Raw genomic sequence first — 21,956 nt, 5'->3', positions numbered from 1 at the left:
GATTTTAGCACAACTCTTAGAACAACACAGACATAATTCAGAAAGTGAAGTAGGAAACACTTTGTATCTGGCAAGGCATCATGGGGAATCAAATTACTCAAGGCTAGCTGTATCACTGGAAAGAGAAGAAAGTGCAATGAGAGGCCTAGATAGCTCCATTCTGTGGGAGTCATAGTTATACCTAGCAGCCAGTCTCTTCTTCCCTCACATTCCCTGTGAAGGTAAATGATTTCATACTGACTTTTCTATTTTTGACGTTTTTAGTAAAAGACAATAGTGTTGATTTGACATAATCAATTTCTTCTATTTGAGTTTGGGAAAATTACTTAACAATTTTAAATCTTGGCTTTTTTATCTAAAAAGTAGAAAAAATGAATACTTATTCATTTTTAAAGTCATTAGAAAGAGTAAATGAATCAATCCATATTACCATGATATATGGCATGCAGTCAATGCTTATAAAGTTTTATCTGTCATTAATTTCCAAAAATAACATTAACGTCTTTGAGACTCTTTTTTTATTCAGTAAAATGAAGATCATACTGCCAACTTATATATTATTTTGTAGACCGAATGAGCCAATATATTGTTAAACATTTGGCATAGTGCCTAGCATGTAGTAAGTACTCAAAAAAGGTAAGTTCTTTTCTCCTCTCTAAATCAATCCTATAGTCTAACTCTAGCTCTGCAGTACCAAGATTCACATAGCTCCACTGGTTCTGCCAGCCACTGATGGGCAGGCGAACTGCTTCAGCCATTCTTAGAGGTTCTTTCCCAGGTTCTGAAATGGGTACATAAAATGTGCTTTACAAGGTTGTTCTGAGGATCAAATGTGCACTAAGTAACAGGTAAAATGAAATAATATATAATTATAAATTTGTTTGAAAGAAGAGGCAAAGAGATGGTGCACGCGAAAGCAATAAGGCCTAATCATCCACAGAAAACAAATGTTGAAGAAATTTAAAGTTCTCTGACTTATTAAACAGATCAAGCTTCCCAGAATCCACTTCTCTCTTTTAGACTTTTCTTCCTTTATTCTGAGCAGAAGCATGGCCAGGCCCCCTCTGTCCCTTCGGACATTGCAATCCCACCTGCAAGATGTTTTTGGATTAACCCTAAACACTTCAAAAAGAAAGACAAAGTGGAGCTAATTTGAAGAAATACGAAGAAAAAGAGGCCGATTCTTGTTCTAACTTGAGAATTTTCAAAATGCAAAGTGGACCAATACCGGATATTTTTAATGAGTCCTAATTATAAATACATTTGTGTAGCACAATTTAATTTATTGGAAAAACTAATTTTATTCAATCTTTTTTTAATGTGAAAGCAAAATCTCCAATATGTTGCCATAACACAATAAATATAATTTTCCAAGCCAGAAACCATGGCAACAGTTTTTAATAATAGAATATGATTGGCTGAATATGAAAAAATAAAACCACACTCTAAATAATTAAACTGTTTCTCAATATAAAATGAAAATATCTCAAGCATTTTCCTGTTTTTATGTGTTCAATGTGATACACTGTTTCAGTCTGCTGGGAAACCTATAATTACCAGACTGTCTTTTCATGTAATACATTCTTTTTGTCACTAATCCATGAATTAAAATGATATTTCAAAGAAAATAACCTGTCTGAAAAAGAGAAACCTGAGAATTAGGTCCTTTAGAATGAATTCTTTTTATATTGGTTCACCCAGTTGAATGTATTTTCTTTATGATTTTGGAGGAAAGTTTTTTTTTTGTCATTTTTAAAAGGGGTCAGTTCAAGAATACTGGTTTAAAGCAGATGTCTATCAATTTGGCCTCACATATATGTATTCATATATTTCAGGACATCAAACAAACAGGCAAAAGCTTTTCATTGAAACAATGTCTGCCCATGTAACAAAAATCTGCGGAGAAAGGAAGTGTTAATTCAAATATCCAGATGTCTAGCTTGCCAGTGGGCATTTGGCATCACTGCAACAAAACATGTGCATGGCTAAAATTGTTCTCTTCTCCACTGCATCTTATGGCAGGACCGTCCCAAAAGCTTGGTGGAATTATTTTACCAAGTTCCAAGAAAGAATTCAAACCATATTCCCTATATGCTGTTGAAATGACTTGTGGAACAAAGTTATAGGAATACATAAATAGATAAGTGACTGGTTAACAATAAACAAATGGCTAATTCATGCACATGAAAGATTTAGGCAGTGATATTCACACATATGGCACTGCTAAATGAAAAAGACAGTTCTGTATCTAAAAATAGTATCAGTACCAGAACTAGTGAATAATGTTTTATTTTTCCAAAGGTCAATAGGATATTACTTAGTCTGCCAAATTATAATAGCTAGAGCCCAGTCATTAGTGGCAAAGTCAGGAACAGCAGTAATGATTTTGACCCTAGAAATTTCAATCCTACTTTCAATGAGTTAATCAGAAGAAGTCATATACCTCTCTGAAATGCTTTAAATATGACATATTTGAGTTATTCTTCAGAATATATTTATCAAACATGTGTGCTGTTAATAAATATTTATGGGGGCATAAAAGTATATTCACATATTTCTCAAGATGTTGTGATCTATCTTGTATCTCAGCATAGTTTCTGTTGTATGACAGAATGTTTAATTTTAATAAGGGTGCTGACCTAGCCAGTAAAATCAATCTTTTTGTCAAGATTACCAGAAATTTTTAGGAAGATAAATAAATACATGGTTGCTTTTAAAAAGAGTTCTCTTTGATACTTCCAATTGTTTCAGATAATCCTAAGTTTCCCTTATTGCTTATTTATATTAGAAACACACATTTAAGACCTATTTTGAAGTAATTATATATTGCACTTCTTTTATATGACTTATTTAGTTAGTATCTACTAGCAACTCAACTTGTCCCATAGAAAAGAGGGAAATTTGCATTTAAAAAGCTAGAGAAGCTGTCTGAATGTTACCATGAGCTAGCCACAAAAGAAGAAGAAATGTTACTGGATCTGCATTTTACTGCCTGGTACTTGACACATCAAGTGTTAACTGGAACCAAATCAAAAATCTTATGTATGTGCATTTCTAGTAAGACTGCTTTCTGGTAGACAAATGAGAGAATACTGATTTGACACTGCAACTTCCCTAATCATTCTAGCTTTAGTTATAAAAATACAGCAAAGAATATAGCTAAGCCACCCCTTCTGTCACACAGTCACTTTGAGTTTAACCAGGGAAATCCCAAAGTTTGTCCTTTGGAACTCAAAGACTTTAAAGGTTTCAATACTACAGAGGAAAAACATTCATTTAGGATGAATTTCAACTTTTACCTTTCACAATTATTTTTTGTTGAAATGTTACTTTTAGAGTACCATTGAAAATTTTATTTTTTACCAATTCCTTGTGTCTGTTTGAAACGTGATTTCTTAGTAATATTGTTTAGAGGTCATTCCACATACAATTGCAGAGCTGAAAAAATACTTGGAGATACATCTAAAAAAATCTTTCATTCATTTTTAAGTTATTATGGAGTTATTGTGATAGTTATTATGGAGTTTTAGACATATTGGTAAAATGGACATGTTTAGACATACTTTACCAATATAACTGTCTAATAACATATTGGTAAACTATATCTAAGTTATTACGGAGTTATTATGTTTTAGACATATTGGTAAAAGTCTTACAACGAAAGTATAAAAACATCAAGTGAAAAGTTTATTACTCCACTTTTAAAGAACAGTAGGAAAACATTTTGTAATTATTTAAAGAAATTAAAATATTTACATATTCAAATAAATTAAAATCTTTAATTGTATGTTTAAAGAACTGGTTTTAAAAGGATAAGCTTATCATCCATTAGAAAAGTACACTTCTGTTGTGCATTTTTGTATCTAAAAATATAAGAATATAAATAGCAATCTCATATTTTTCAATATGTGTAACTTTTAAGTTACCTATACACATATTATATTTGAAATAACTTCAAGAATGTTACTTAGGTGTTGTCTTTTTACAATAGTGAATACTAACTTGGAAAACTGTAAATTTATTTTTCTCTCTTTCCTATCTATAACCAGTTTTAAGTGAGAAATCATTCTTAGAATCCATACTTTAAAGTAGCAAAGAAGGGAAAGTTATAAAATATTTTGGGGGTTAAAATCTGTATCCTGATCAGTAAATTTTATGACCCAAAGTGAGTCCCCTGTGGTATCATTTATTATAGCTAAAATGATTGGAACTGGGGGTCCATGACACTATTACCTGTTTCTGTAGATTTATTGAAAATTAGCAATTCCATTTATATCTATGAGATTTCAGGGATTACACAGTTATAGACTAGAAAATTGATAGATTTATGAGTCTAGTGAATCTAGTTGTACCGACTAATACAGCGAAAGAGAAAATTTAGAGGTTTGTACTCCTAAAGGAGTTAACCTTTGGATAAAGAAACATTTTTCAAGTAGAATATGAGAAATTATTGAATCCATAAATTGTCACTGCTGCAAAGTAAAAGAGAGAGAGAGAGGAAAAAAAAAAAAACCAACAGCACAAGTTCAGCTTTTACATGAAAAATAATGAAAAGCAAAAGATACCAAAAACAAATAGTACTATCATTTGGTTTGCTAATAAAGTGGCTCGTAGGGTTATTCATTACTCGAGTGTAATACCTCTTGGTTCTAGCTTTTCTTTTGGGCTGCCTTGCTTCAAATGGTATGAAAGGACTTGTGGAGATTTGTAATCATAGATTCCACATCACATATCCCTCCTAACCCTTAGCACTCACTGCCCCTGGCACAAATTGGACATACAATTAATAGTTCTTGTCTGTTGTTAACAATCAAATACATACATATTGACTGCCTCTGATTTATGCTAATAACAGGAATACCAGCTCAGTTTTCAAAATATCGTAGGGATATGGTCTGTCTTCTAATAATATGGAACTTAACAATAACTTCTTTTGTTGTAGAAAATAGAAACAATGGTGATTTGCTTTATGTCTTTCTAATTTTATTAGGCATAAAGTTTTATTAAATTATAGTCTAATGACACATACTAGTGAAATTATTTACTACTTTGTTCCCTGTTTAATTATTATTTTCTTACACCAAAAATTACATATGTATAAGTACCTTATAGCAGAGCTATTTAACTTGTGCACATAGTAAGGATATACTGGTTGTTGGCAGCCACCATTCATTTCGATGGTCCTGAACCCATGTTGAATCAATGATTAAGGATTTTAAATACTCATTCCCATTTTAAAGTGTATTGCAGGAGTTCCAAATAAACATAAGGCATAATTTCCTATCTTTGAAAACTTTAAAATTTTTTTAAATGAAAACACATTTACACACACACACACATGAAATGGGCTTGAAAAAAGTAATGGATATAATTCAGGACATCACCTGCAGGTGGAGCAGATATCCTGAAACTAACGGATTTTAGTTAGGTCTTGAAAGATAAGGAGGTTTTCTTAAATAAAGTTCAGTGACGGGAATGTTTCAAGCAGTGGGAACTCCTAGCTTAATGTGTAGTGGTCATAATGAACAAATGTCATTTGTTTTTTCCTTTTGGCTTTGTGAATGGAGAATAACTGATAGAAATTAATATTGGATAATCAAAGAGAAAGAAACTTTTCAGTTGTTAATAGCATTCCTCTAGTTATCAACCTGATGGCCAAAATGCCTATAGAAAAATTCAGACAAATCTTTTTAATCATTTCTAACCACTGTCACAAAACAATGTTGCAAGTGCAAAATTTAAACAAGATACATCTAATTATATTCTCCTACGACACAACCTTTTTTCTATTGCAAGTAAAAAGTTAAACTAACGTATTCAGGCTTGTTTTTTTTTTTTTTTTTTAGCATTTCTATACCTTACAAAATTCTTTTTAGATTGATATGGAGAGTTAACAAATGACAGCATGTAGGAAAAAGTAGAAATGAATTCTCCAGTTCCATAAATATCTTTGTGAAGCAAAGTCCACATAATTTTTTCCATTAAAATTCACAACATGAAAGCCAACTTTTGCTTTTTCAGCAACAGATGAAAATTATTTTCTAAGGTATTTGCATGCTAGCATTTAGCCTTTTCCTTGGTCTAATACTAAGTAACAGCCCCGTATTGAGCAATTTTAAACCAGGTATTCGATTTAAGACAGACATGTCAAATTTTGTAGTAAATGAAATAGATATTTAATGACACTTAATGTGCGGTGATACAGCATAATATAGATGGTTTGGCTTGGAAGAGACTTGCAAATATTATGGCATTGGAGCAGAGCAGCTGAAAGCTTAGCATAAGTCCATAAGATATTCAGCTACAGAAAGATTTCATAAGAGAAAGATCAAGAAAAATAATACATTTACTTGAGAATGTGAAAATTACCTTGGAACATTTGCTATTTGCATTCTATCTTGGAATATGCCAAGGTGTTTGTAGCTTAAGTTTTTTATTCCTTATGCTTATTGAAAGTTCTTACATTTCAAGAGAATAAATACTTACTTCTGGGTAAGCATACTTCTGAATTTAGAAAAACATACACGATTACTCTAAATAACCATCAGAATATAACTTAACAGTATGTGTATGACCCTGTAATAAAATATGCTATATCTTATGTAGTTAGTTGAGTTGTATTCTTTGTAACTGAAAGTAAATAGATAATATATGTTTGTGTATATACATGTAATATGGAGCATATAATAAAACATAAAAACCATTAATGATTATATCAATCACCAATAGCCACTGTTACTAATTTGAATGTGTTTCCTTATGGTATTTTATTTATATACAGATAGCTTATTTTGCTCTGACAAAAGGAATTGTAAAATATTCTGGAGATGCTCACATGGGTTTACAACAACCTCTATATCCTTAATCAAAGAACAGTTTTATTCTTTACAGACAACATCCTTCTAGAGGGAGTGAATACAAAATGAAACAGTGAGATCTTGCCCAGCAGGTAAGATCAGCTACAAATATGCTAACAAATAAGAGCAGGAGATGTTTCTTGAAACGAGGGACAGGCAGCTAAAGAGGTAAATATAGAGGAACATATCTGTTGTTTGGACTAAATAGGGATTGAACGATAAGCAATTTAATGGAGAAAATGTTTAAATCTGAAAAGGGGTCATGAACAGACCATACTTATTGAGAAGAAAGTCCCTTATCCAATCTGATTGGGATAAAAAGGCTTGACTATGGCTAAATTAACCCTGCATGACACCAAGAAAGGATTTTCTATTTTTTTGTTTGTTTGTTTTTTTGAGACGGAGTCTCACTCTGTCGCCCAGGCTGGAGTGCAGTGGCGCAATCTCAGCTCACTGCAAGCTCTGCCTCCTGGGTTCACGCCATTCTCCTGCCTCAGCCTCCCGAGTAGCTGGAACTATAGGCACCTGCCACCACGGCTGGCTAATTTTTTGTATTTTTTTAGTAGAGACGGGGTTTCACCGTGTTACCCAGGATGGTCCCGATCTCCTGACCTCGTGATCCCCCCACCTCAGCCTCCCAAAGTGCTGGGATTACAGGCGTGAGCCACCGCGACCTGCCTTTTCTTTTTTTTAAAGTGAGGGGTGAGGGACAGAAAAGAAAGGAAGAAGGAAGAGAAGGTGACAGTGGAGCCAGGAGATAGCAGAACATCATATTACAATTTGTAACCTTCTCTATAATTTTTCACATCCAGTAATACAGCCATTGCCTCTACCCCTGCCCACCTAAGTCTTCAACATAGACTTTTAGAAAACACAACTATTTTCTGTGAATGGGTTTCTTGTAGAAACCAGTGAAGGCATTGAGATTTGAGTCAAGGTGATGCAAAGCAAAAGGTTGAAAACAAGTACGAAGAAGTAAGGTGCAGTCTCAAAGACAGCAAACATGCTATCTGGCTTCTGGAGTCCCATAGGACCGTAGACACAAGGTTTAGGTTAAGTTCAACTGGGTTTCTGAGGGTCAGGGTGACCCATATGAATACAGATTATGTATTTATACTGAGTCATATCTTATGTTCATAAAACATATCTCCCTCATCATTAACATTTTAGCAACATTTTGTTTTAATTGGCTATATAATATCATTGTGCTAAAGTATTACAGCTTTTGCATCTAACCTGTTACTTGTTTCCAGTTTTTGCTATTTAAACAAAACTGTCAACAGTACTTGTAAATAAACTAGGCAAGCAAGTCCTATTACCTTGTTAGGTGGAAAAATTAAATGTTTACAAATTAAGATATACATTGTTAAATCTCTTTATAAGGATTTGTATTAATTTTCACTGGCAGCATCCAGGTATAGATTTATCTGTTTCATTATACATTGCCAGCACAGAGTATTATATTTTAATGATATTTTACTCTTTTAACATTTAAAATATTATGTATAGGGATTTATTTAAGATACTTTATAATAGTTTCTGCCCTCACATTTTTACATGGGAGTTAGGAGTCATTGGAGCAAATCTGAAGAAGTCAGTAAAACTGATCATTTGAGCCAGGAATTGGTCAGTAACCAGTTAAGGGTTAAGGCATATCTATTACTTTTGTATTATATAAATTTGAGTTTCTTATCTTTCTGAGAGAATATAGATATTTAGTAGGGGTCTCAAAAATAGACTGAGATAGGGAAAAATGGTTTACTGATAAATGAGATATAGTGCAATATCAACACGGAACTTTTGTCCCTTTCACTCGGTGAGGACTCAGGTAATGGCATCATTTTTGATGCAGAGAGAGAGCCCTCTCTAGATACTGAATCTGCTGACTCTTTGATCTTGGACTTCCCAGACTCGAGAACTGTGTGTAATACATTTCTGTTGCTTGTTATAGCAACCCAAATGACTAAAATATGAGCTGAGATGCTAATATAACAAATAGCTAGGCAAATTGCTGACTGATTTAAATCAGTTAGATCAAAAAGAACATGCATTCCACCAGGTGCCTTTATTTTTAGAAACCAGTTATCACGGGGAACAAAGAGGCAAGGTAAACTAAGTGACTCTGAAATCAGGGGAAGCTAGAAAAATAAACTATGGGAAACAGGTAAGACATATTTTCCGTTTCTAGGGGAGTGATAGAAGACCAAGAAATGTCCCACAGGGGCCACTGGAAGAGCCAAGGCAGTATTGATCATTCTGGTGCTAGTGGTTCCAACCAGACCAATAGTAGGCCTTCTACAAAACTGGCATCTCGGGGAAGAGATTATGTGAATATTCAGAAGAGTCAAAGGACCACTTCTAGGCTATGGAGCCTCTTTCTATCTATAATTCTCTCCTAAGCTGTTTGTTCAGTATCAGATGGAAATCAGATGCAATGTGGGCCCCCTGCTTCAGGGTTTAATCAGTTTGGATGTAGCCAAGTTCACCTGGTAATAAACTCCCAGGTGGCTGCCATAAGAAGCTACATAGGACATTGTGACATAGAAATTATAAACATCAGTGTGTCTGAGAGTGAAAAACCTGCTTTCAAGTTGTACACAACTTGGAAGCTAATCCCCAACTCTTTTGCTTATAATGCACAAAGCGAAGAGAGGAAAGAGAAACATTCACTTTGAGTACACTCTTAGCAGGACACCAGACAGTTTAGACTATAAGGAAAATAGAGGATAAGAGAGCAAAAGAAGAAAGGAGGGAAAATAATAGTTTTCTCTAGGCTGGGGACACATAAGATATTGTCCCTTTGTTTTATTGGTAGGATGGCATGAATAGTAGCCATTTACCTATACCTTGTATACCCTCCCAGAACGTCAACAGAAAGCAGATAAATCAAAAGGCAGATACAGCTTTTGGTAAGATTTATTTTATTTTAAATTGACAATAATTTTATATATTTGTGGAGTATAGAGTAATATTTTGATACATGTGTACATTGTGGAACGATCAAATCAGAATAATTAGCATATCCATCACCTCAAATATTTATCATTTATTGTGGTTAGAACATTTAAAATCTCTTTTAGCTATTTTGAAATATACAATATAGAGAAGAATATGGCCAGGCATGGTGGCTCATGCCTGTAATCCCAGCATTTTGAGAGGCCGAGGCAGGAGGAGCACTTGAGGTCAGGAGTTCGAGAACAGCCTGGCCAACATGGTGAAATCCCGTCTCTACTAAAAATACAAAAATTAGCTGGGTTTGATGGCGCATGCCTGTAGTCCCAGCTACTTGGAAGGCTGAGGAGGGAGAATTGCTTGAACCCGGGAGGCAGAGATTGCAGTGAGCTGAGAAGCTGAGATTGCACCACTGCACTCTAGCTCTAGCCCGGGCAACAGAGTAAGACTCCGTCTCAAAAAAAAAAAAAAAAAAAAAGAGAGAGAGAAAAGAATATATCTGAATATATATATTCAGATAAACATCTACAAATAAGTTTTTCCATTTTAGCTTTTTGTAAACAGTAGGCAATGAAATTAGAAACTCTCATTTTGCACATGAAAATACATCCCTCATTTTCAAGGCTCAGCACTGAGGATATGGTGAAGACTCCACTTTTCAGCCTAGGTATCTTGTTGGGCAATCTGTATGGATCACAAAGCAACCAGCATGTACAAGGAAAGACAGAAATGTTTGAATGTATTGATTATCCTAATATCTGCTTTGCATCATTTCTGGAACTAATTACCAGTGGTTCTTACATTCCAAGATAAGAAAAGATGAGATGATGTGTTTTAGTCATAAACCACTGAGCATTTCATATTCAGTTGAATCTAAAAATGGGTAATACCTGTATCTCTTAAAGAAATTACATTATTTCTAAAGGGTTAAACTCGTAATCCATAAATAGAAGTTTGTCTATGTAAAAACTGCTTCCAAAGGCAGTAAGATGAAATTATTTCTCTTTCATCTGCTTTCTGTCTTTATCTCTTTTGTCCATGCTCTCTGACAGGCAGTACATGTGCCCTTACTCCCTAGTGACTTAAATATATTTTTATAAGTTTAAAACAAATACATTGCTGAAGGACATTCTCTAACTGCACATATATACTTATATGGGCAATTCATGGCTGTGAGGTCAGTCTTTTTCTTTTATCAATATTTTAGAGCCACCATAGCCAAAATAACTAATGGCATGAAAAGCTATTAATCTGCTTGCTAAGATGATAAGCTACCTTAAGACAAAGTTAAAATATATGCTTCTCCTTTATTTTGATTAATCAGCAGGTATGCCTTCTTTTCATTTATCTCTCTCATTCATTTGTAACAAATTAAGCTCAGTTAGAAGTTGGAAACATTTCAAAGGTATTCATTCTTTAGAATAATGATAGAGGACCTATTCTGTAAAAAAAAAAAAAAGTTTGGGAAAATTAATCTCCCCTATTCACTAATACTGTATTGGAATTTTCTGAGTGACATGTGTGACTACAAAAACTGATGCATAACAGTGTTCTATCCTTGCTAAGCGTATGTGGAGACACATCTTTGGCTCACAACTCTGGATATCCTTCCAGATTTTGGGATATAATCCCTGCCTCCACACAGTTTATATTCTAATATAAAAAAGTAGAGAATTGTAAGAAAAATTAGACTAAAGAGTAAGAGGAGAGAAACAAAAAGTTTGAAATGGGATAATTAAGGTGGGAGACACAATGAAATTACGGCAGAGGGGTAGCTGAGATCAAGGGGTGTGCTGGAGCAAGTTCGAATAGGGTTACACAGCCTTACTGTTAAATTTTCAGGAATTTTGTGAACCCCTTTTTGAACTTTTGTATCTTAAAGTTAGCCATGGTAGGAGCATTTACACCATGGAAATCAGTAAATGCTACAAATCAGGACTCTTCTACCCCCAGAGAGCGGGTTGTTAAACATTTACCAACACATCACTACCCAAAGCACTAGGGTTTCACAGGTATATTAGTTCGTTCTCACACTGCTTGTAAAGACATACCTGAGACTGAGTAATTCATAAAGGAAAGAGGTTTAATGGATTCACAGTTCCACATGGCTGGTGAGACCTCACAATCATGGTGGAAGGTAAAGGAAGAGCAAAGACACGTCTTACATGACAGCAAGGAAGAGGGCATGTGCAGGGGAACTCCTCTTTATAAAACCATCAGATCTCATGAAACTTACTGACTATCACGAGAACGGCATGGGAAAAACCTGCCCTCATTATTCAGTTACCTCCCACTGGCTCCTTCCCACAACATGTGGGGATTATTATAATTCACGGTGAGATCTGGGTGGGGACACAGAGCCAAACCATATCAATAGGCATAGTAACATAGATTACAAATTCGATGGGAAACTATTAAGACAGTTGTGTGCATGGCAATAAAAATATCTTTTCTGACTACTTCATTAAGAGCAGACCATGAGGACAGTGGCGGGGGGGGGGGGGGGGCGGGAGGCAGGAAGGGAGCAAGAGTGGAAACATAGAATCCCTTTAGAAAGCTTTTTGTAGTTGTCACTAAAAAATTCCCCAGCTCTGTGGAGCCAGAATCTCCCAGTCTTCTGGTTATTCATAAATGAAGAATCTTTTAGCAGATTTATATGACTTCGGTCAGAGTTGTCTGAAAGTAGGCATCTGATAGTAATGGCATGAATCCAAAAAATCTACGGCCGAAGATGACTAAGAAAACTCATACGTCTTATTTTAAGGTATTGGTACAGTCAATTTGTTAATTGCTATGAGACATTAGCTCACTGCTAAGCTTTGGGTCACAAAATAATTGCTTTAAATGTATGTTTGCTCTTGATGAAATGTTAATATACTCCAATGCTAAATTTTGTCCCCAAACTCAAAAAAGAAACACTCATACTTTCTGAAAATGGAGACTAGAAGAGAGGGGGAAACAAGGAGGGAGACTAGTTTCTGAAATTGCCTTCAAGATTCTCATGTTCTTCTCCCTGAACTGCTCCTTCAGGTAAAGAGGAAAAAAAGGTGTAAAGGAGATGATTATGGAAAAATAACTTCTTCCAAAAAAAGCCTCTGAGAATTGAAGCCATCCAAAGAACCAAAGAAATTCTTCCTCCTGCACTACTACCTCAAGCATAAATGGTGTTTGATTAAAAGATTGTCTGTTTAATGTAGCAGTCTATTAGCTATTGGACCCTGTTTATATCACCTAGCTAAATACACTAAGCCTACTTGTGATAACGAGTAACTTAGAATATGTAATGTTTTGCTATTTTTTGTTTTGTTTTTATATTATAACAGGTGCTAATATTTTTCTGAAAAAATATATTTTTAAGTAATCATTTTATCTAAAGTATAACATACATACCAGCTCAATAATTATTCACCCATTCTAAGTAGCTTCAAATTAAAAAACATATATTAGCAGCATCTCAGAAAGTCTCACTTTCCACTCTGTCACTAACCCCTCCAAAAGTAATCACTGCCTTAACTTATAACGTTCAAAATCATGTTGTCGCGTGCAGCAATATAACATCTTTTATTCTTATTGTTTTATAATAATATACTGTAAAAATATTCCATACTGTATTTAAATAAGTTATTTAATTATCCTGTTAAGTTACTTCCTGTATTTACCTCTTATGAATAATACAGCTGTGAACATTCTTTTAAAGATTTTTTGATGAACTACTACGTATATTTCCTTTGGACATATATCCAGGAGTGGAACTGGTGTGTCAAAATGTACACATGATAAACTTTAGTATATATTGCTAAGGTTAAAGCTGGTTACAAGAGTGATTTCAATAGTGTTTTGCCATTTGGGCTCCACTGCGGTGTAAAAAAATCCCAGTGTGCCAAATTCTTATGATATTTGGTACTGTAAGTCCTTTAATTGCAATGCTATTCTGATGTATATATAATGGTTATTTATTTGCAATTTAAAGTTTTATCTCCCTGATGACAAATAAGAATAAGTTATTTTTCCTATATTTATTGGCTATGTAGATATCTTCCTGTATAAGGTGACATTTTAAGTTGTTTAACAATTTTTCTATTGGGTGATCTTTCTTTTTTTATTGATTTAAGTTTTTCATCATTTTAAAAACATGAGTCCTTTATCCTATCTCTGTGAGTTAAACGTTCACTATTTTAATGGTGTTGTTCAATAAACAGAAAGTCTTAATATTAAATGTAGCACAATTAATCTTTTTTCCTCTTTACAGCTAGTATTTTTGTGTCCTGTTTAAAAAAAACCTTGTATACCTCAAAGTCATGATGATACTCTGTTGTGTTTTTTTATAGAAGGTTGATTGGTTTCTCTTTCACAGATCACTGATCCAGTTGGAAATCATATGTCTTTACGGTATGAAATATAAGTCAAGGTTAGTATATGAAATTTTATACTTCAGTAAATTGTATCATTTTATTTCATTTACAATTATTTATGGCTGGTATATAAAAATAAAATTTATTTTTGTATATATATGTATGTATGTGTGTATATATATTATCTAATGATCTTAACATTATTTCTAATAGCTTGTCTCTAAATACTTTTATATTTCTATGGGCATAATCATATTATCTCCAGATAGTTAAATTCTTCCTTTTCTAATTCTTATGCTTTTCTTTTACTTGCTTTATTGCAATGACTAGAACCTGTACCGCCATATTGAATAGAATTGGTAGCATAGGCATCTTTGTCTCATTCCACATCTCCAAGGAAAATTTGTTGACAACTCACGAATAGGCAGATGTTTTTATGGGCTTGCATATTTGTTTGTTTTGGCAAATATTCTTATGATATTAAAGAAGTTCACTTCTATTAATAATTTGTTTAGCATTTTTTACAATGCATGGGTGTTGAATTTTATCAAAAGTTTTATAGTATTTATTGGGTTTATCTTAAGATATATCTCTTTCTATGCCGTCAAGGTAGGGTTTACATTTATTGATTTTCAAATGTTAATTCAGTCTTTAATTCCTAGAATAAAATCTCTTTTGAATATTTTATCTTTCCTTTACATCACTGGATTTGATTTAACTCAGGTTATGGTATAAAGGTTATGATGGTCTTTTAAAACATTGACAACTTTTGCCTCTCTTTTATTTGTATCCTGAAAGCATTTGTTCAATATTGGAGCTATTTCTTTTTTAAGCGGTTGGAAGAATTCATTAGTGAAAACATTTAGCTTGACATTTTCTTTATTGGAAGGCTTTTAATAATGTATTAAATATTTTTATAGATACAACTATTCCAATTTTCTATTTCTTCTTTTGTCAGTTTTGTTAATATGTGTTCTACCTTCAGGAAATTGTCTACTGCTCTGCATTTTTAAATTCATTGCTACAAATTTGTAATGTTTTCTTATTATATTTTTATGTTTGTATAATCTATTGTGGTTAGCCTTTTTCATTTCTTACTTTGGTAAATTGTACCTTTTCTCTTTTTTCCTTGAACAGATTGATTAGAAGATGATTAATTTTATTAATATTTTTAATGAACTAGCTTTTGGATTTGTGCTTTCCTCTGCTATATGTTTGATATGTGTTTCATTATTTTCTGTTCTTATTTTTATGATTTCCTTTATTCTAATTTCCTCAGTTTTGAATATTGTGTGTCTCCATTTTCTTGAGATAATTGGATAAATTTTAACCTTTCCTCTCCAATATATGAGCTTAAAGTAATAAATTTCTCCCTAAGCCCAGTGTTAGTTACATTCTACAAGTTCGATCTGCTTGCTTTTCACTATTGTTCAGCTCTAAATATTTATCAATTTATAATGTAGTCTTAGACCTTCGTGTTACTGCAGAAATGTCATTTTAAATTTCTAAACATTTTTTAATTTTCTAGTTAACTTTTCAGATTTTTTAAAAAACATACTTCAAATTATTTCATTGCTTTGAAATTTTAGGGACCTGTTTTATGACCCAGCATATCGGTAAATTGGTGAGTATTGGTAAATATTTTATATACACATGAAAAATACGTGCCCTGTCAGTTAATACAGTTATGTTAAAGTCTACCATTATCATTTTGAATATGTTTATCTATAACCATATAAAAATATTAAAATATGCATTACTATATAAAAATGTAATTATACTACCTTTCTTATATAGCAACTGTTACCTTTTTCTGTTTTTTCTTTATCATTTCTATATTTATATTTTATGTGTAGCATATGTTGTGTTTTACCTTTTCATCTATCCTGACAATTTTTTAATTGGGGTTTATTCTCCATTTATTTATAATGCAATTAATGACATATTTAGTTTAATATCCCATCATCTTAATATTTGCTTTCTCTTTTTCCCACCTGATCAGTTCCTTTATTTTCCTTTCACCTACTTTTGGGTTAAATTCCCTACTCTCAGCCTGAAAAGCTCCCTTTACTATTTCTTTGAGTATGAGTTTGCCAATGAAAAATCTCTATCAGTTTTTCTTTATGTGAACATGTCTTCATTACACCATCACTTTTAAAGCATATTTTCACTGAGTATAGAATGGCATAGTATGTGTATAGATTAACAATTACTTTATTTCAGCACTTTAAAGGTGTCATTTCATTGTTTACTGGTTTCTAATCTTTCCTCTGTGATTCTTTCCTCTCTAGGATCTTAACCTGAATAGCTCTCCACCATCTCCAAGTAGATGGTTATCATATTTCATCCATCTTTCCTAGCTACTTGCGGCAGAAGCATTGTCTGCCACAAGCATGGGTGCCCCTAAGTGGAAGTCTCCAAAGTAACCATTCACTTACTTTAAAAATGGGCCCCTTAAGGAACTTAAGTATAATATTTTGATTGTCAGGAAATACACACTAAGCCAGCAACTCAGAGAGGATACAATCTGGGCTTCCACACTACTTCTAATTCCTTGTATTGTATCATAACTAATGTATGTCTATCATTTCTTAAAGATCATATAAAATTTGTGAAAAAATAAAATTAATAAAATACCATGTTTGCTCATTGAGTTTTAGAAAATTTTTTAGAAACATTTAAAACAACTTTTTTAAATGTTTAATTAAATGGAGAGTTTTAAATGTACTTAATAAAGATATCTTTTTTCTGACATATACAAGTATGTAAGGAATAAGACTGACTTGAAGCATCACAGTGACATAAGAAATATAAATTTGGAAGTATATTATTACGCAAAAAAGAAGTCACTTGATGTTAATTAAATGTGGAACAAATTTAGTATCATGCTTAGTGACCAAGTCATGGCTCTTGACTTTCAGGCGAATATAACTCATACAATTAAGAAAAAAATTCTAGGCTTCAAAAGTGTATGTAACAGTCAGGATCCCAAAAGGAAAGAAACGGTACACTTAAATTATAGTAAACCAAGAATGAGTTATTTACAAAGACACTCTGTGTGAGTAAAGGAGAACCAAAAGGAATAGTGCAGTAATCTGACATGAGTAGCTGTGAGGCTGCTGTAACTCTTTAGAACTAAAGAGACAAAGAGAGAAAGGAAACATTACCAGAATTAGAAGAAAAGAGGTATACACAGAAAATCACTTTGGAAGGAACAATAGTATTAGTTGGAGGATCACAACTGAATCCAAGAAAATCCTGTAGGGAAAGAGCTAGCAAAATAAATACCCAGAATACCCTGACATGAATCCCCTTTCTTCTTTCTAAGCCCCCATTAACCAAACCTAACCAGAGATCAGAGAATGTGGGAAACCACTGTTTGGGTGGATACCAGGTTAATCTCTCTGGGAAAGGAGCAAAGCAAGGTAGAGAAAGGTGGAGAGTGGCAGCTATCTGGAGCAAAAAGACCTGGAATTTCTGTGTGCTATCATATCTTTACCTCCTTTACCTCCTTCTGCATGTTTAATTATTATGTACTAAAATATAATTTCAAATCAATTAGGCTTTGGATATTTAGGCAGATTTCATTCAGATAGATGATGAGTATTTAATTCTACAGTAAGTACACATTTGTATCTTGTGCATATAAAATATCAGGAATGAGGTTTTGGGGACAGTCAAGGGACACAGATCCATCAGAAAGATCCCTCAGAAGGTTCTACTCCAATAGTTATGGAAATAAAATGGCATAATTAGTTCACCTGGGAACATTTTTGAATCTTTAAAAAATCACATGGCATTGCAATTCCCTATAAGGAAAACTAGATTAAAGAAACCAGTAATTAAAATAGAGAGCTTCAGATGTATTTAATGGAGACGTTCTTTACTAAAATACTAGGAATAATATTGGCTTGAAGCATTACAGTGATTTAAGAAATAAGAAGTAGGAAGCATGGAGCTGGCTAAGGTATAATATTTATAGACAGTTTTTGGATGTAAATCAAAACTCTACCAGGAAGGTTTAGAAAGGAATGGATACTTTATTAGGTAAGGTTCAATCTACAACTGTGAGTCAATTGAAAGTTAATAGCAGCTTTGTTAAAGGTCATAGATAAATGGCTGCTGTAGTTTTAATGAATATTTTATTCATGTCACCTTTAAATTAGTTAAATTTTGAAAGAATAATGAAGTAATGCCAAAGGCTCCTTCCAGGATCATTGAAAGTGTAATTTAATTTTAAGGCTTTAGAACAAGTTTCAAAGTCTGATACAAGGCTTTTAAGTTTGTGGAGTCTTTTTTCTTTTTACCATTTATTGCATGTTAAAATTTGCTTTTTAAAATATATGTTTTGCATCAATAATATAGCAGAAATAGCAGGGAATTTACAATAATGTATGACTTGTTTTGAACCCCAAATTCATTAGTTATTACCTTAGCAAAACTGGAGAAAAATCATTTAATTTCTTTGAGCCTCACTTTTGTCTTCTGAGAAATGGGAAATACTAGAATTTCAGGGGATTAATTAAGGTTTTCTATTAATATCCTCTGCAGATTTGTCTTGGTAAGAATAGAGCTTCTTTTATGTGATTCAACAGCTAGCAAATCTAATAAAATAAAGAGACACAACTAGGTAATTTTCTTTGTAAAAAGTATAATTTGAGCATTACAAAACTGAAGCTCATGAATTGTGAAGGTCAATTTTAGAGAAAAGAATATGTAACAGTTGCAGTCAGAAGAGAGACTGGAAATATAATTTTTACATGAGACCCTCAGATAGTTAGAAGAGGAAACCTGAACAAAAGAGGTATGTATCTGGCAAGACCAGCCTCAGAGTCATGGCTCAGAAACAGGCGTCAAGGATGAGAAAATGGAAAAACAAGATGAAGGAAAAGGAGGTAGGTCAATGGACCAAGATGTTGGGGAATCCAGTTTATTTAAGTACATGGAGGACACCTGCCTTGGATCATTTGAAAAGTCCAGGTGAGCACTCAGGCCGTGCAGTCTTTAAAAGGCTTTATGAGCCTCTGAAATCATTCTCCCTTTTTAAATAACAAAATGCCCTAAAGAGCAATGAAAGTATGGAATGTTACCAATGCTTTCCTTAGAAATCAGTTACTGAAGCTTTATTAGATAAAGCTTGTAAAGCATTCTGGGATCAGAAAATAATAATTTAAGTAATTGAAAATTTTCTTGTTAGTTGGCCACAAACTATTGGCCATTTCTTAAAATCAGTAAATGTCTTTTAAAAGCAAACTTTTCAGACAAAATATGAACTGCTATATAATTGCTTGACCACTTTACAACCAAACCCATGGCACAAAAATCTGATGGAAATTGACTTAGTCACAAAACCATAACTGCTTGTGTTCATTTTTCTGAAGTGTTAGTGAATTATTATTCAAAAATACATTATACATAAAATGCATTTGTTTTCAATTTATAATTAATTGCCTTTGGAATTACCAGACAAGCAGGGAACTAATGATTTCTTAATGGACTTCGTCTAAGGCAAGCTAGTTCCAAATTGCAAAGTCCTTTTACAAAAGAGCATAATTAATGTTTGCATAACTATTTAGAGACTCATTTGTTCATTCAACAAATGTTTATTTGCACTTTACTCTGTTCCCAACCTTATTTTAGGAAATATGAATAGAGCAGTAAATTAACATGCCTGACCTTATGGTGCTTACATTCCTGTGGAAAAAAAACCAACTGATTAAAACAAAAAATCTAAACAAATAATGAACAAGATAAATTCAGGTGGAAATTAGTGGAAAAAAAACAAGTGAGAAGATACAAAATAAGGGTATGGTATTTTAGATAATGGAGTTAGAAAAGGCCTCTCTGAAGAGATGCTTTTTAGTAGAATCTTGAATAAAAAGAGAAAGCATGCCCTACAGATCTCTGGAGAAAAAGCATTTAGGGAAGAAGGAATGGCAAGTGCGAAGGGCCTGAGGTAGGAAGTTGTTTGATGTGTTCAAGGAAGAGGAAAGAAGCTTATTTAGCTAAGGTAAGTGGGTAGCCAGAAACCAAATAATAAGGGCCTTGTAAACCTTTAAAGGGTTTTGTGCAGGGGGGTGTTGAAATTTGTCTTATGTTTTCACAAAATTAAGTTTTTACTGGGACAAAATACAGTAAGGAGACAGGAAGCCAATTAGGAAGTAAGAGGTCCATTAGCTAGCACACAACAGTTTTGGACAAAGGTGATGGTCATGTAACTTAGGGAAGTAGCAGTGGAGGCAATGATGATGACTTGGATTTGTATATATTTTGAGGAGTGGAATGGGCTAATGATGGATGGGATGAGGTTATGAGAGAGACAATGGAATTAGAAATGACTTCCATTTTTTGCATTTAAAATAGAGTAAAATTATTTTGAGATGGATTGTGCTGGGGGCAGCTAAAATTTGGGGAAGAAAATAAAGATTTCAATTGTAGAATACCTTAAGTTTAAGATGCCTATTAATCATCCAACACAAAGAAGTGAAATGGACACTTGTATATGCACAATAGAAGTTTAGGAAAAATAGCAAAGCAAATGATCTTTGGTCTACAGATGAAGCCTATTGTCTACCTTATAATTTGAAATTACTGGAAATTTTCTGAAGATACTCATATCCATTCTCTTGATCATGAAATCTATGGGGATCCTTAAAGTATGTTTCTCCAGAGTATAGCCTATGGCAGTAATTGCTCTTAAGATACAACCTCAGTGTGTTTCTGATTATTCCAAAAATGGTGGCAGATAGTCCCAATCTTTAGGAAATCTGCCCACAAGAAAGGAAAACCTAAAATGGGAAAAAGTACAAGTTGGATGCTTTCCTAGGACAAAGCTGAGAACAGATGAAAACTGTTTTCTCTGAAAACAGATTTGCTTCTAAACCTGAACTCTGATAGGATACACTTTTGGCTATCCACATTTACACTAGCCACCTTTCGAGGGCTCAGCAGCCCCCTGTTGAAAGTGGCTACCATATCGGACAGCACAGATATAGAACACTCTATCTTCAGGAAAATGTATTGCAAATTAATGAACCGGATTGTTTGAGCTTTTGTTCTTAAATACCAAATTATAAATGAGGGACTCATTCAAATGAAAACGTAGAATTTTTTCTCTGCTGTCTTCAGTCCTGTTTTATTCTTTATTAGTACTGGATAAAGGTCTTTTCTGTGAGAATGTTCAAAGCCAAACCTGAATCCTTCTTTGCAAAAGAAGATTGATATACTCAATCAGTTCTGAAAAAGACTGTAAACTGTGGAGTGTTCATTTTTGTGGTAATCTTTCACTGTTTGTCAGTTTTCTTCCTTTCACTCCCTTTAATTAAATTATGTGACTTGTGTTGGTCTTTGAAACTTGAGGTGTGTCGTTTTCTGAAGGAAACGTCAACTGCTGGAGCAGGGTTTGCCATGTTACTTTCCCTCTGCCACATTACCTGCCAATGTGGTAAAAGCTCTATGAAATGTGGTCCTTGAGGGAGGACAATGAGGAACAGAGCATAGACCACATAGAACAGACAGGTAGAATGAGTGAGAAATAACTTTGCTATTTATATTGATCAGCTTTTGTTAAATAAGGGTGCAAGAACAAAGAACCCCAAATTTTTAGTGGTCTACAATAACAACCGCTTATTTTTCTCTCATGTTACATGATGGTTTGGGTCAGCCCCAACTTTGAATCTCTACTTTAGAAGTACTCTCCATCCAAGGATGTAGACTTAGGAAGCAGCCCCTGTTTTGCCCTAATGCTAACGAGAAAAGAGGGTGAAACCATGCAATGACCATTAAAGTGTCTGTT

The sequence above is a fragment of the Pan paniscus genome, chromosome 12 (genome assembly GCF_029289425.2).
Source record: "Pan paniscus chromosome 12, NHGRI_mPanPan1-v2.0_pri, whole genome shotgun sequence".
NCBI lineage: Eukaryota > Metazoa > Chordata > Mammalia > Primates > Hominidae > Pan > Pan paniscus.
The sequence above is the reverse complement of the archived record's forward strand: the minus strand, read 5'-3'. Positions refer to the sequence as shown.